The sequence below is a fragment of the Zootoca vivipara genome, chromosome 4 (assembly GCF_965207765.1).
Source record: "Zootoca vivipara chromosome 4, rZooViv2.hap1.1, whole genome shotgun sequence".
Classification (NCBI taxonomy): Eukaryota; Metazoa; Chordata; class Lepidosauria; order Squamata; family Lacertidae; genus Zootoca; species Zootoca vivipara.
The window spans coordinates 40,208,908-40,223,901 of NC_142587.1; positions in this window are offsets into that span (position 1 = coordinate 40,208,908).

Sequence of the window (14,994 nt, forward strand, 5' to 3'; positions counted from 1 at the left end):
GGCTAGACAACAAACACTTTGACCTGGACGAGATAACAAATAGTCTGACCTTCCTTAAATTAAGCTAGCCTAAGTTACCCTTATAGTGACGCAGGTGGTGCTGTGGGTTAAACCACAGAGCCTAGGACTTGATGATCAGAAGGTTGGCGGTTCGAATCCCTGTGGCGGGGTGAGCTCCCGTTGCTCGGTCCCAGCTCCTGTCAACCTAGCAGTTCGAAAGCACGTCAAAGTGCAAGTAGATAAATAGGTACCGCTCCAAGCGGGAAGGTAAACGGCGTTTCCGTGTGCTGCTCTGGTTCGCCAGAAGTGGTTTTGTCATGCTGGCCACATGACCTGGAAGCTGTATACCGGCTCCCTCAGCCAATAACGCGAGATAAGCTCCAGAACCCCAGAGTTGGTCACGACTGGACCTAATGGTCAGGGATCCCTTTACCTTTAAATTACCCTTATTCCAAGCTCCATTAAGGAGTGATGCTACTCCTGGCTGACCTGTTCCAACCCTGACTGAGGGAAGACACATTTAAAACAGAATTCGACTTGCACCACCCTTTTTGCCAGTACAGTATAAGTTCTGCCAGGTTGCCAGGTCACATGACTGAGCTGAAATAAATTTGAAAGAGGTTTAAGTATTTTCTAGCCCTGTCCCTAGAACACTTTTAAAATAACTTACACTGCCATAGGTTACACTAGCTTAAGTTATACAGGCTGAGCCAGGCAATGTACCCCTGACTGTGCTGGAATGGGGGAATCGTGCTGGTATAGCCCTAGCTTAGCTAGGACAGCCTATTCCAGCTTCTTATTCCAAACTTGCTTATCCTGGCAGATATTGGGTTTGCATTACGTTGCAAATTATTACTTTGGAGTACTTAAGATGCTTTAAATGTCACCAGCTCCCAAACAATAGGATATGGGCTGACTTCATTATGCCCCTGATATTTGATAAAGGCAAAGGGAAGATGCTTAAAATAAAACTTGCATGTAATATGGGTTCTGAAATATAGAAACGGGTTTTCCTATGCCTATGCTATAATGGCAATTCTAATACAATATAAACCAATAAAATGTGCACTGTTTCCTCTGTGCTGAAGCAAATTGCATTGTGTAGCTTGCGACAAGCTTAAGCCCCCTAGAGTCCTATGTTAATAGGATTCTTTGCAAATAAAACTCTTCTGTGGCCATCTGTTTCTGCCCTCTGTGGCACTGTGTCTGCCTTCCAGGACCTTCCTGTGAAGGTCTGCTCCTTTAGGAAGGAAGCATGATCTACTCGGGGAAAGAGCACAGTATGCTGTTGGTCAGAGGACCAGCAAATGTCAGGCATGCCTTCAGGAAGATAAAAGCCACTCCTTTCTTCAGCAGAAGGGATATAATTTGTCAATAAATATATAATGGGCTTGTCGTTGTAAGATAGACATCAGTATTTTGCCAGTCACTGTACAAGATAAATGTTATATTCTATTTGCATTGTGGAGGTGCTGTGCTACGCGTATCAATAACGTAAGCAAAACATGACAATAATAGGCAGTTGTTGCTACATAGCTGCTATCATGTGACACCAGGAAACATGGACCTCATATTGTGAAAATATACCAGATGCAGCAGTGCTGTTGTCAGAATTTATGACCAGCATGCTAGTTCAAGGAAAAACAGGTATAAAAGGAGAATTCCTGGATGCCAAGATCCAAGTATGGGGCAAGTACTCTTTTGTGAGAGAACCCCAGCAGAGATTTAAAGTCACAAAGTGTGCAGCAAAGTAAATGTGAAAATATAGGCTGTTAGAAAATATGCCCTTTAAAGTGAGTCCCAAAATTTCCCTATTTCTCTAGCATAGAAAATAATAATAGATTTGGTAAGTTAAAAATAGTTTACTTACAAACTCTCTAAGCACAGATTCATGTTCTTTTCCATACGGCATTCATAAAAATTAGCACAGGCTGTAAAAGTTAGAGAAGCACTCCTTGCTTCTTGTCTATAATCTATTAATAACAGTTGATAGAATTTATTGATAAAAAGCGATAGAAGTCTGTTGATTCTTAATAGGAGTCATGCTGGAGTCTTTGGTAGGGCAGGATTTTATACCAAGTCAAGTGTTCCTTTGTTTGCCACATAGTTATCAATGCAGAGAAGACAGATTCCATGATTCCAGGTTTAAATAAGTTGCCACTTCTTTGTACAAAGATTCTTTGTACTGTAAAATATAAAACATGTCCTTCTAACCTACAAAATACATTAATCAAGATGTATAGCTTATATTTCATGACTGATCAGTTGAAGTGGTGTTGTGATGCACACTGGACTGCTAGAAAAGATACTTGTTCCACAGGAAAAGTGCCTGAAAACTGATGTTCATGGAGTAGTTCCATAACCTTGCAAAAGAAGAAAAGTGTGATTCAGCTGTTGCTATCACTGATCTTGACAATAACATGATTCAATATTGTCCTACAATGCATATATTTTATTTGCCCATATTTTCTGTTAAAAACAGCTGAGTGCCATACATTTCACATTAATCTCACCCTTTTTTATTTGCAGCATTTAGAGGGGGGGGAAGAGATGAATGGAAATGCAGCATTAGTCACTCCCTTTTACTTTATTTGATTTCATGCATGATGGTAGCAGCAGTATTTATTGCTAGCTATTGTTTCCTGCAGAAAAAATCTCCCTAGAAACTCCCTCTGTGATATAACATCACTCTTTAGTATTACACACAGATAATATCTGATGGAGTGGGGGGGGTGTTAGTGGCCACCAGGCAGTGGTTGCTAAGATGAGTGGCTGCGGTGCACTTTTCACTGTTGCCAACCTTTTACTCTAATTCATGTTTTCTCCAAAATGAACCTTTTAATTGCGAATGTGGTGGCAAAAACAAGAGGAGACATTTTGGAACAGCCTGAGAGGGAACTAAAACTTTCCAGCAGCAATGATCTGAAACTGAGGAGGTAGCCACAGGAAAGTCCATAAATTGTGCTCTGGGAATCTGACGTGAGCCCTAAAGGTAAAGGTAAAGGGACCCCTGACCATTAGGTCCAGTCGTGACCGACTCTGGGGTTGCGTGCTCATCTCGCATTATTGGCCGAGGGAGCCGGCGTATACCTTCCAGGTCATGTGGCCAGCATGACAAAGCCACTTCTGGCGAACCAGGGCAGCACACGGAAACGCCGTTTACCTTCCCGCTGTAGCGGTTCCTATTTATCTACTTGCATTTTGACGTGCTTTCGAACTGCTAGGTTGGCAGGAGCTGGGACCAAGCAACGGGAGCTCACCCCGTCGCAGGGATCCGAACCGCCGACCTTCTGATCAACAAGCCCTAGGCTCAGTGGTTTAACCACAGTGCCACCTGGGTCCCTACAGACGTGAGCCCTACGGTCTGCTAATAGGGCTGTATTTGTCTTCACTCTGCTCCACTTGCATGTTGGTAAGCAAATATTACAAGATACTGTAAATCTCCAGCACTTCCTCATCTAAAAGAAATGAAGCCATTCCTTTAGATGAGGAAACGCTGGAGGCTTAGTGTTTTGCAATATTTGCTTACCAATATGCAAGTGGAGCAGAGTGAAGACAAATTTAGTGCTATGAGTGCTGTCCTTGGTACTTCACATTGCTTGGGAGAAAGCATGGTGTAATTGTGTTGGAAAGCTCTGTAAAATTTGAAAATTGTCAACTGTAAATGTTTGCCATTACTTCCATCTCTGATAAAAAGCAGATCATTAGTAGACATAAAATATGCAGCCCAATCATATTCACATTTACTTGGAAATAAGTAACAGTGTATGTTTCACATATTTAGTTCTGCTACTGGCCAGAAGAAAAAGGGCAGCAGTAGAATATCACACCCTGTCTCTTTCCTAGAAAGAACTCCATGGCAAGGAAGAGACCATTCTGGAGTTAAGTGAATATTAGGGATAGTGGAGAAATGTGATTGTCCTTTAATGTTAATGAAAAACTACCTAATATGCCATTTTGAACCAATATTAAATTCTGAATTCGCAATGCAGTTCTTCATCCAAAAATGCATATATTAAGAGAAATTTGCACTAAAATGCTTCTTGAGGACTTCTTTAAAAATCGCAAATTGTTGCCAAAATGTGGAGAACTAGATTGGAAAACTGAGAAACTGAGAAAACCAAAATTGACAGACTTGTCCATCCTTAGTGGATATAAATACCTGCATACAACTTATCACTTCATTCTGGCCTTCTTAAAGTGATCTCATCTACTGTTCCCCTGTGTGTCTTGCCTTTTAAGCATGTAAGCCTGAGGTGAGATCCCCATGAAGCTGCCCCCAGCATCTCATTTTGTTAAAAGTTTTTGATCTGCTTTGAGATAACTGCAGAATAAAAATATAATTTGATAGAGTAGGTAAATGTTGCACCTTAAGTTCTATGTAGAACAGGCTTCCACCAGAGGTGATGGAGTCTCCTTCCTTGGAGGTTTTTAAGCAGACATTGGATGGCCATCTGTCATTATAATTTAGTTGAGATTCCTACTTTGTAGGGGGGATTAGATGGCCTTTGGGGTCCATTACAATTTTATCATTCTAAGTCTGCAACCCCCCCCCCCCAAGTAGCTACAATATTTCTAGGGTAGGAATTGCTATTAGAGATGGAAGGGTATGTCAATTTTGGTTCTCTTAGTTTCTCATTTTTCCAATATTAAATTCAATTATTTACATTTCTACAGTTTTGTAGCATGCAGTTTTGACTAATACAGTACATACATTGTTGCTAGCAATTTCTCCTAAAACAATGCATTTTTGTATGTTATTTTCACTTCTATAACTTTCCCGTATACATGCTTTTTTGGGGTAAACTTATTGGTTGGAGAACTCCCTTCCAAAACTCATAAGTGCAAATTTTGAAGGATGGTTGTGTTTTGGTTCTTGTATTGTTTCAGAAAGGGAGAATTTGATAAATTCAGTTCTAAATGTGAACTGAATCAAAATGCTCCTCCATACCCAATCATATACACTTTAGGAAAATCAAATTTAATTCTAATATTCTATTTCTGTACAGTTCAGCATGTTCCTCTCCTCTTATGAACCAAACTTTGATTTGTAACTCCTAGCATACTGGAGTTTAACTGAGTTGTATGCCAATTTATAAGGAAGGAAAAAAATATGGTAGTTTCAGATGACGTATGTCACTCAATTGGAACCCTAACAATTTTTTTAGTTGAATGATGGTCCTGGCACATGCTGCAACTAACATTTTACCACAGTCTGAAAGCAGAAGTCAGGCCAAGAAATAATTTTCTCCCAGTGCCCTTATACTTTCTATTTTTTTTATAAAAAAACCTTACAAACAATTATTTACATGCAGGACAATCCTATGAAGGTTGCCTAAAGTTCTGTTAAGATCAAGTAACAGCCATTTTGAACACAGTAGGGTTGGCTTTTAAATAACATATCTAGGATTATGTTTCACATTAATAATCTAGCAGAGCACTGCACTGATTCATTTTCTGTTTAAGACTGTAGACCTATTCTGATTAAGACTGTAGACCTATTCAATAGTTGGTTTACTCACATGCAAAGAACATGGGGAGAAGGATCAGGGCAACATGCACCATTTCTTCCTCCAGTGCTCCCAACCTGCTCCCCACTTCTGATGAAACACATATTTGAGCATGCTTATAAACATTCCTATGATCAGAGCGCCTGAATTCACTTAGAATCTCCCTTCAGACTTTTGCACAGAACACATGAAGGTGCTGGGGTTGGACCCCCTCCCTCAACATATTTGCTGAACATTAGTAGATATAATGACTAAATAAGGCTAGTGTCAAAGTCCAGTTGATTAATGAAACATGCTCTGTGCCGTTTATACAACCATTTCTAACACTGCATTTTTTCCTTTTGCATATTTCAGGTTTGTTTTTCAAATGACATGGCAAATCTATAATTCTTGTACTGCCACCTATATCCCCTCCCCTTTTTGTTCACAGAAACAGCTAATCTGCATTTAATAGAAGACTTTGCTAACCCTGACCACCAGGTAGCTCACAAAAGCCTCATTAGCTTGTAGATTGCTTTCAACACCTCTCTGAGACAAAGATTTGTTGGTATGCAGCTCATATTTCCAGGCATATTGGCTGTGGCATGGTGTAACATAAATAACACATAATAAGGTGTTATACGTGTAAAATAACATTAATAAGGCTTTGAACTAAACACAACTGGCATTTGAATCTGCCAACATGCTATCAGCAACATACTTGACTTAGTAGCAGTTATATGTAAGAATTCATAACAGTGTGATCAGGAGTAAATTTATATTGTATTTATTCATTGCAATATTTGGAATAAATGAATTTGTTTTAAACATTACATACTCTAACTCTGTAAGTACAGTGATGAAATATTATTATTTGGTTAGGGATTATTTCTGTTTTTCTGGTAACATTGGCTGAGTCATCTCCCAGTCTCTCTTTGAACACAGCATGGAAGAGATATTTTCTTTGGTATGGTAAAACACAGACGTCAAAGCCTAATTACATCATCCTAGAAACATCTTAGATCTTCATGATGGCACCCTTGTTACTGAGGTTCCAGGGGAAACAGTAAAAGGCGTATAAAAGCAAATGGAGCAATTATGATCTTACATGCTTCATGTCCACCTCATGTTCCATTAACTATAGAGTTTCTTAAGTAGGCCTCTAATATGGAAAAAGCACATGATAGGTCTAAGATTGTGAGAGTTTGCCTTTTTCTAAGCAAGGCTTCTAAAAAGATGTAGAGGCATCATTTTTTGGGTGGGAAACAAATGAATATTACTTTTAAGAATAAAGTGACAACATGGTGGCGAAGACTCTCAATGGTACTAATCACCATGGCTGTGTTTTACTTGCTCTGCTGGAGGCAGTATACCTCTGAAGACCAGTTACTAGGAATCACAAGCAGGCAGAGTGCCATTGCATTTATGTGCTCCTTATGAGCTTCCTACTAGCATCACTGTGAGAACAGGATGCTGTTCTTATGTTTCAGGGAGTAGCAATTAACAAACAGTTGTTTTTTCAATGAGATACTCGCTTTCATTATACCACCACTTATTTTTATAAGGGTAATTGTTTCTAACTCCACAAATGGTAAACAATTTGTTTAGGGGGGGAAATGGTGCTAGAAGGAACAAAGAACAAATAAAGCCTTCATGAATGTTCAGCAGCAGAGGCAATACTTACTAAGAAGTGTGCTTATTTATTTGCAGTCTGTGAAATTAGTGGGCATTCCATCAAACGTCACACACACAGCAACATAGCAGGCATCACTTTCTTTGGCCTAGTGTTTTGACAGGGGCACCGGCACCTTTCTGTGAGCCTTATGCCTCTCAGCTTTCCATAGGGAGATGCCCCCTCCTTCCATGGTGGGGGGTGTCAAATGAGAAGCAGGGCTTAACCTAGAAGGACCCCCCCACCCAGCCTATTATAGTTGGTTCTTTTCTCTCCATGCTACCACCTGTTTTACTACATGACTAACCACCCATATCTGCAAGAGTAATAGGTGGGTTTGGACTTTATTCCTGCCCATGGTTGTAGTAGCCCAAACCTGAATTGTAATAATGAAAAAGAAAGTAACAACAGATATGTTTTAAAGCAAATACGGATGCTTTAAAACACCTACCTACCCAAATTATTTAAGTGATAGTAATAGCTCACATAGGGATGCGGGTGGCGCTGTGGGTTAAACCACTGAGCCTAGGGCTTCCCGATCAGAAGGTCGACGGTTCGAATCCCCACGAGGGGGTGAGCTCCCATTGCTTGGTCCCAGCTCCTGCCAACCTAGCAGTTTGAAAGCGGGAAGGTAAACGGTATTTCTGTGCGCTGCTCTGGTTTCGCCAGAAGCAGCTTAGTCATGCTGGCCACCCGGAAGCTGTCTGCGGACAAACGTTGGCTCCCTCAGCCAATAACTCGAGATGAGTGCCGCAACCCCAGAGTCAGTCATAACTGGACCTAATGGTCAGGGGTCCCTTTACCTTTAATAGCTCACAACACCTTTTTAACAAACTTGTTGTTATTGTGATATGACAACAAACCCACCCTCTATATAAGAAGGGCAGTCTTATTTGTTTCAAATCTGTGTGCTGCAAGTGAATGTCACTTGAGAGCTGGCCAAAAGTCTCTCATTCTGGCTTGCACGAAGTGATGTCCTAGAACAGAGGTCTCCTCTCCTAGGCATTTCTCCAGTGTGCTCTGGCAGGGATGAGGCCAGTCATTTCAGAGTGGCACCACATGTGCAGCTATTGATTCTGGCAGAACCATGCCTCAAGGAAGCTGCAGTGCTGGGATAGGAGGAGTGTCACTTCTGAGTGAAGAGATGCTAGAGACCAGGTAGAACCAGTGTGTTGGACAGATGTGCTCCAGTTGAGTCTCTCTCCCTTTGAACATCCAATAAGACATGTATCTAGAGCTAGATTTCAGTCACACCAGCCTAATGTACTGGAAACATCTTTGGCCTTTCAGAATATCCCACTCAAGACTGGCTCATGCAGCAGGGTGCAGCATTCTGCCTTAGGTGGCAGATTTGGGGTCACCATCTTTAGTTCATTGTTACATTTTTACAGACAAGAAGACTGCTGTGTGGATTATTTTGCACAGGCACCAAAGCGTCTTGGGTGGGGCATCTTATGCTTGCTGGTTCCTTGGCTTCTTTATTATTCCAGTCTCTTTTTTTGGTTCTTTGTGCAAATGATTTGAATAGCTTAGTAACCAGCAATCTGTAACGTACGTATGAGCACACACACCCTCCTCCATGCAACGCCTATCTCCTAGGACATTAGGAAAGAGCTGGAAGATTGAGGACTAAAAAAAAAAAATCAATTCTCAGACAGAAACAACGAGCAGAGGCGTTTTGCTGCAGACTGTGAAAAAACATATGTTAACAAAGGTGGGATAATGTGCAGTAAAACTGCTTGGCTTTGTGAGCTAGCACAAAATAAAATTAAAATAAAGAACTGACATCTTATGTGACAGAACCTGAGTAGGCAGCACAGCATTTATCACCTCCTGTTCACTCGCTTTTTTTCTTTTTTAAAATTAGTGAGATTTATCTTATATGACGCCTACTCATGGGCTTTGGCATAAAGTAAAAGCAAAATTGAGGGATATGGAATAATACAGTGGCCCTGCTCTTACCAGCACCATGTATACCATGGGAGGTTGTTTGTGAGAAGTTGAGGGCCTGATGATCCTGAATATTTGCAGATGTAAATCTGAAACAATAGTGCTGAAACCAAAGAAGTGGGCTATGATGTATTCAATCAGATGTGCGCTCTGCTTTGCAAGAATAGGACAGTGGAACATAGACAGCTCATTTATACCAGGTCAGATTGGTGAAGAGCAGAGCCAGTAAGGGGTGCAGCCTGGTGGGCAAAGCCTGGATAGAGAGTCCCAAGGGTCTCACAGAGTGACCTGAAGTTGTTGCTATTTGAGCTATACATGTATGCTGTGCATTACTTCAGTGGTCTGAGAGGTTCAACTGGCATCATTCACAATCTCCAGAAACTTCATTTGGGGAAGGGCTGTAGCTCAGTGGTAAGGTATCTCCTTTGCAAGCAGAATGTGCTAGGCTCCATCCCCAGCATTTCCAAGTAGGGCTGAGAGGGTACTCCACCTGAAATCTTGGAGAGCCACTGACAGTCAGTGTAGACAAGAGTGAGCTAGATAGACAAATGGTCCAACTTGGTATATAAGGCCACTACCTAGGTTCATTCCAGTCCCAGAGCCACTTCTGTGAAGAGGTTCAGATATTACGGTACAAATGCAGAGACCGATGATGTGCCCAGAATCCTAATTTTACATTTTCACCTTAATCAGAATCTGCCATTTGATTAGCACCAAAGAACCTGTAATTGCATGATAATCAGGACTGTATGATGTGCTGCATATTGTCTGTGGGGCTGCTTGATGTTTCCTACTGTTGGGGCACCCAGCTGAAGCCATGATGAACTAATATAATCAGCTGCAAGGCTTATGTTTTATCTGTAATCAGCTAAAAAACATTATGAAAAACTAGAAACAGCTTTTAATTAGGAAATGAATATAAAATACACCTGGGAGTAAAGAGGGAAATGGTTAAGGTACACCAAATTACCTAGCACAAACTGCTTGGAAGCATGTACACAAATGCCTGCCACCAAGTCTGAGGACATAGTTTGTCATATTTTTGCCAATTATATTTTAAGGCTGTAATTCTATTTTACAAGGGAGTAAGTGCCATTGAACTTAAAGGAAGATCTGAGTAAACATATTTAGGATTGTACCACACAGAACTTAGTCAACAGATACCATCTACTAACTTGTGTGAACAAATGAGACCTTCCTCATTTTGATCTCACTTGCACAAAATAACACGTTTGGGGGAGGTTGCAGTTAATGTGTTCATCTGCGTACACTGGTGGAGGAAGGGGGTTGTGGTGGGGGTGGTTCGCCCCGGGTGTCATCCCTGAGGGGGTGACATTTCTGCACCCCCCCGGATGCTTGCTGCGGGCGGCGCCCCCCATGGACGCTCACTGCAGGCGGTGCCCCCCTGGGACACTCACCGAGGGTAGTGCCCCCATGGGCAGCTAGCCCCGCCCTTGGGTGCACAGCATGTGCGCCACTCCAGGTGCCAGAGCAGCTGGCTCCGCCTCTGTCTGCGTAGAGTTAAGCACATGAAAACTTAAAGATGGCCTTTCCTTTCTATACTTTTGTCACTTTTGAAATCGCTAACTACTCTGGAACAGTCAATATTTTTTACTGTCTTTGCAACCAGTAATTGCTTCAGTTAATGAGAAATGCTTTCTCCCACGTTTCTTTCTGAAAATGACAAGAAAGCAATTAAAAACAAAACTTACAAAGGAAAGAAAACGCAAACAGAATAATTTTGGTCAATAAGCATACAAAGATATTTGGGCCTCATTCTATTATTAACTCACTCACTAATGGGATAATTGCAAGGGTATTTCCACAAGAGACAGAGAGCTGAATATTTGGACTGTGTGTGTAACAAACATCCTTATTATTAGTAGAATTTGGAAATGGGACTTTGTTGTGGCTAACAGTCAAAACACAAACCATATAATTTTCTTCGTTGGAGAGAAAAATTCTCACAGAGACCAAGTCAAGATAGCTTAGTGACAGTGTGGATTGGGGATTGGGGACGAATGCAGTTTCCAGGGTCAGACAAAACATATCTAAAAATGGATGAAGGAGCACCTAAAACAGAACTCTGGTGTATGGTGCTATTTCCTTTCCCATTTACCACTTTAACATTGGAGGAGGGGGAGATAGTAGTAGCCAAATATATGATTATTATTTTACGTAGTAACATACATACATAACATACAGTAACATAAGAAAAAAGACTTGGACCCCACTTAAAGGGCACAGTCCAAATTTGATTGGGGAACAAGAGGACAGTGAGATGAAGGGAGAAGCAGGGCAAAAAGGCAGGAATGTGAGCAAATGCACTTACATTTGTGTCAAGTCAAAACTTGATAGTGTTCCAATTGTGGAGGACAAGTACTGTATATGGAACCTCTGCCTCCCCAGATGCTGACCTATAACTTCCTTCAGACCTATCAAGCATAGCCACTGAATAGGAATGTTGGGAGCTGTAGTTCAGCAACATCTGGCAGGCCAAAGGTGCTGGGGTGCTGGACATGAAGGAAGGGGTTAATTTCCTTCAAGAGCACAAATCACCCCATGTTCTAAGATAAGCCAACAGGAGCAAGATCAGCCAAGCTGGTAACGCCCAGTGCTGTCTGTATAAGTGATTAAGGCATGTCAGGTCATTGGGGCCAGGGTCTTGTGTTGTGTGTGTCAGGATCAGTCTTGAGAAGTGAGCCAGAGTCTATGTTACATCTTGAATTGCTGGAGCAATAGAGGCACTTTTTACTTTTATATATCTGCATCTGTAACTGCAAAGCCTACAAGGTGTATGACTATGTGCGGAACTGTTTTTACTGAAGCCTTATTTTCTGCAGCAGTAAACTACTTTTGGACCTTAAGCTACTTCTGTGTGGTGACTGGAACTGGGGGCAGCTTCATGGGTATCTCACCTCAGATGTCTAACAAAAGGTTCCACAAACCTGGTGTGGAAAGAGGGATGCAGAAAAAGGAGTGCAGGTATGAAGATGCTGACTGTGACGGATTGGGCTGGCTTGAGTAGAACTCCAGGGTGTTAAGTGTTAAACCCAGCCTCTTAGTTGATTGACGGCATTCCATTCCATGAGGGGCGGGACAGCCACGGGTTTAAAGAGGATGGGTAGCCTTAATTCGGAGGAGAGAGGGAGCGTGTGGGAGGTTGTGGAGTAGGTTACTAGAGTAGGTGTAGATGAGGAATTGGTTAGGTTTGTAATTATATAATTAACAAGAACAGTTCTATTGAAACCACATGCTTGTACGCATGAAACTTGAACGCAACCGTTAAGATTTTAAGACATTAAATGTTAAGTTAAAGTGCCATTTAAACTACTGTTGGTGTGATCTTTCCAGCAGAGGTATCTATTGCTCATCTGATGGGGATACTCATTAAAAGGACAAAACCCCTATCCAAGGCAGAAAGGATAGTTTGTTGTCCCTTGAGTGCACCGAGAGGGGGAGGAAGAGCGAGACTGGTTCAAGGGTGACACAAAGTTTCCTCGGGAGGGAGGAAAGCTTCACAGTGGGGAAAGCTCAAGTGAGGAGAACCCCTTACTGGTGTGTACACTAAGAATAGTCTCATATCCACCCCATAGCTTAAGAAGATACCGGGCCACGTTTGGGCTGGAAAAGTACTCTCATTTTATTTGTAAAACCCACAAGGGATAGGGGGATTACAATAAGGCTATAGGGAAGAGTGGAGAGCATAGCTGCCAAGTTTTCCCTTTTCTCACGAGGAAGCCTATTCAGCATAAGGGAATTTCCCTTTAAAAAAAAGGGATAACTTGGCAGCTATGGTGGAGAGGTTTAGTGTTACCTCAGAAATCCCTATTAGTGCTTTTTATAATTTGAGAGGTTTGGAAACAAAAGGCATAAGGTGGGGACTTCTTACGTCGCACTGACCCCTCACAGTGCCCAATCCTGTATGTTGCCCCTCACATTTTGCCCAGCCAGGTAATGATGGTGATGATGAAGTTTATTATTTGCCCTTCATCAGCAGATCCCAGGGTAGGTTACAAAGCGAGGGGAGGAGTTGCGAGCAGGACTCACTTCCCGCACTTTGAAGGGGGGTGTGGTTCGGCCCCTGCGTCACAGGGAGCCCCGGGCCCACGTCATGCCCCCAGCTGGCCAATCCAGCTAGCTGGGGTGTGTGGTTTGCCGCATTTAAACGGCTGCGGGCCCGACGCTCTGCCTGTTTTGTTCCTGCACGCACAGATCTCCCACCTGCCCTCCCTCTAATGTCATGCATTCAACACCTGACCTTGCTATGGACCTTGGTTGGTCACCTGTTGAAGGGGCCTGGTAGGATTTTTTTTCTACTTGGCAAATTGGCACCAGCCACTTGGTTTTTCGCCTACCTTGTAGCAAATTATCACAACTTTGTAAGGTATGGCAGTTAGGCATAGGAAAACGTGTTGTGTGTTTGAGGGGAGGGTGTGGCCATCACCTACCCCTCCCTTTGAAGGGTATTCCATTAAAGGAATCCAGTGGTCGTGGTTCCTGTCCGAAGCCCAGGTGGTGACTAGGGCCATGGCATGACCCTCCGGTGACTCTAGGGGAAAGCTTCCAGTTGAGTTGGTTTCCAGTATAGTTGGTTTGGATCCAATGGCTAGCCAATACCACTCACATTCTGTAATCAATAAAGTTGTGGCCTTTTTTTTTTAGCCCATGAACCAAAAATACTTGTGTCCATGTGTCTTATCCCATCACAAAGCAGGGGATGGGGCCTTGACTCTCAACAATTTAACATTCAGAATTAGAAACAGTGAAAACAGATTTTTACTGATGGAACTCAGCCATCAGTGGAACACGAAGCGGGGCAATACTTCCTCTCCCCTCACAGTCCCCGCCCCTCAAAATTTGGTCCAACTGGTTGAGGAACCCTCTGGAGCAGACTGAGGGAACAGTGGCCTACTGGAATCACAAAAAGGAAGAATCACAAAAAAATACCTCTCCCTTTTCTGGTGATGAATAACTTCCATTAGCAGAGTGACATCAATTGGATACCACACATTACCAACTTATACACAAATACACACACACACACACACACACACACACACACACACACACACACGGTTATAATATGTAAGCCAGAGCCATATATGATAGAACTTTCAAATGCTGTCAGAAAATAATGAGTAATATAACCAGCAGCCCATTCCTCAGAAGTAGTAAGAGAAGGAAGTATCAGCTAGATGTATGAAAACTGCCTATATAAAAAAATGCTAGAGGCAGAGATATCAAACCAATTTTAACGAAGGAGGACTCTGCATGCACAGAACTTCACACGTAGATTGTGAGGCCTGCATAGCTATCGCAAATACACTAAGCAAACAAAACAAAAATGAAGCCATTTCCTCATCTCACAAACCCCATTTAGGTTGCAAATCAAAAACATTAAAATCCTCATTAAATAAAACACAGATTGCAACACAAACCATTAGCACTTTAGCATAAACCATAGGCTTCCAAGGCAGGTGGTGAAAATAAGCCACACTGTGGAACATTAGCTTGTAGGTTCTTCATATTTTCCTCACCTAAAAAGAGGCACAAGGAGAAGAATCACATTTAGAACAGAAGCCTCATTTTTATGTTATACTTGGAATAGGTCTGATTTAGAGGCAACAATGCATCAAGGGGAAATGCAAGAGAGGGAAATAAATAAAAGGCAGCTTTTCACTTATATTCACTCCAATGTTTAGGAGTTTGGGAGAACAGGCTTGCTGTAAATCTATAGAGACAGTATGTTTTCCAATAAGGATCTCATACCAGTTTCTTTGGAAGGTGAAACTTACTTATTGTTGAAAAGTGGAAGTGTTTTGCTGCATAGCTGACAGCATGAAACACAGTGCACACTAATGAGGTTTGTTAAGATACAGT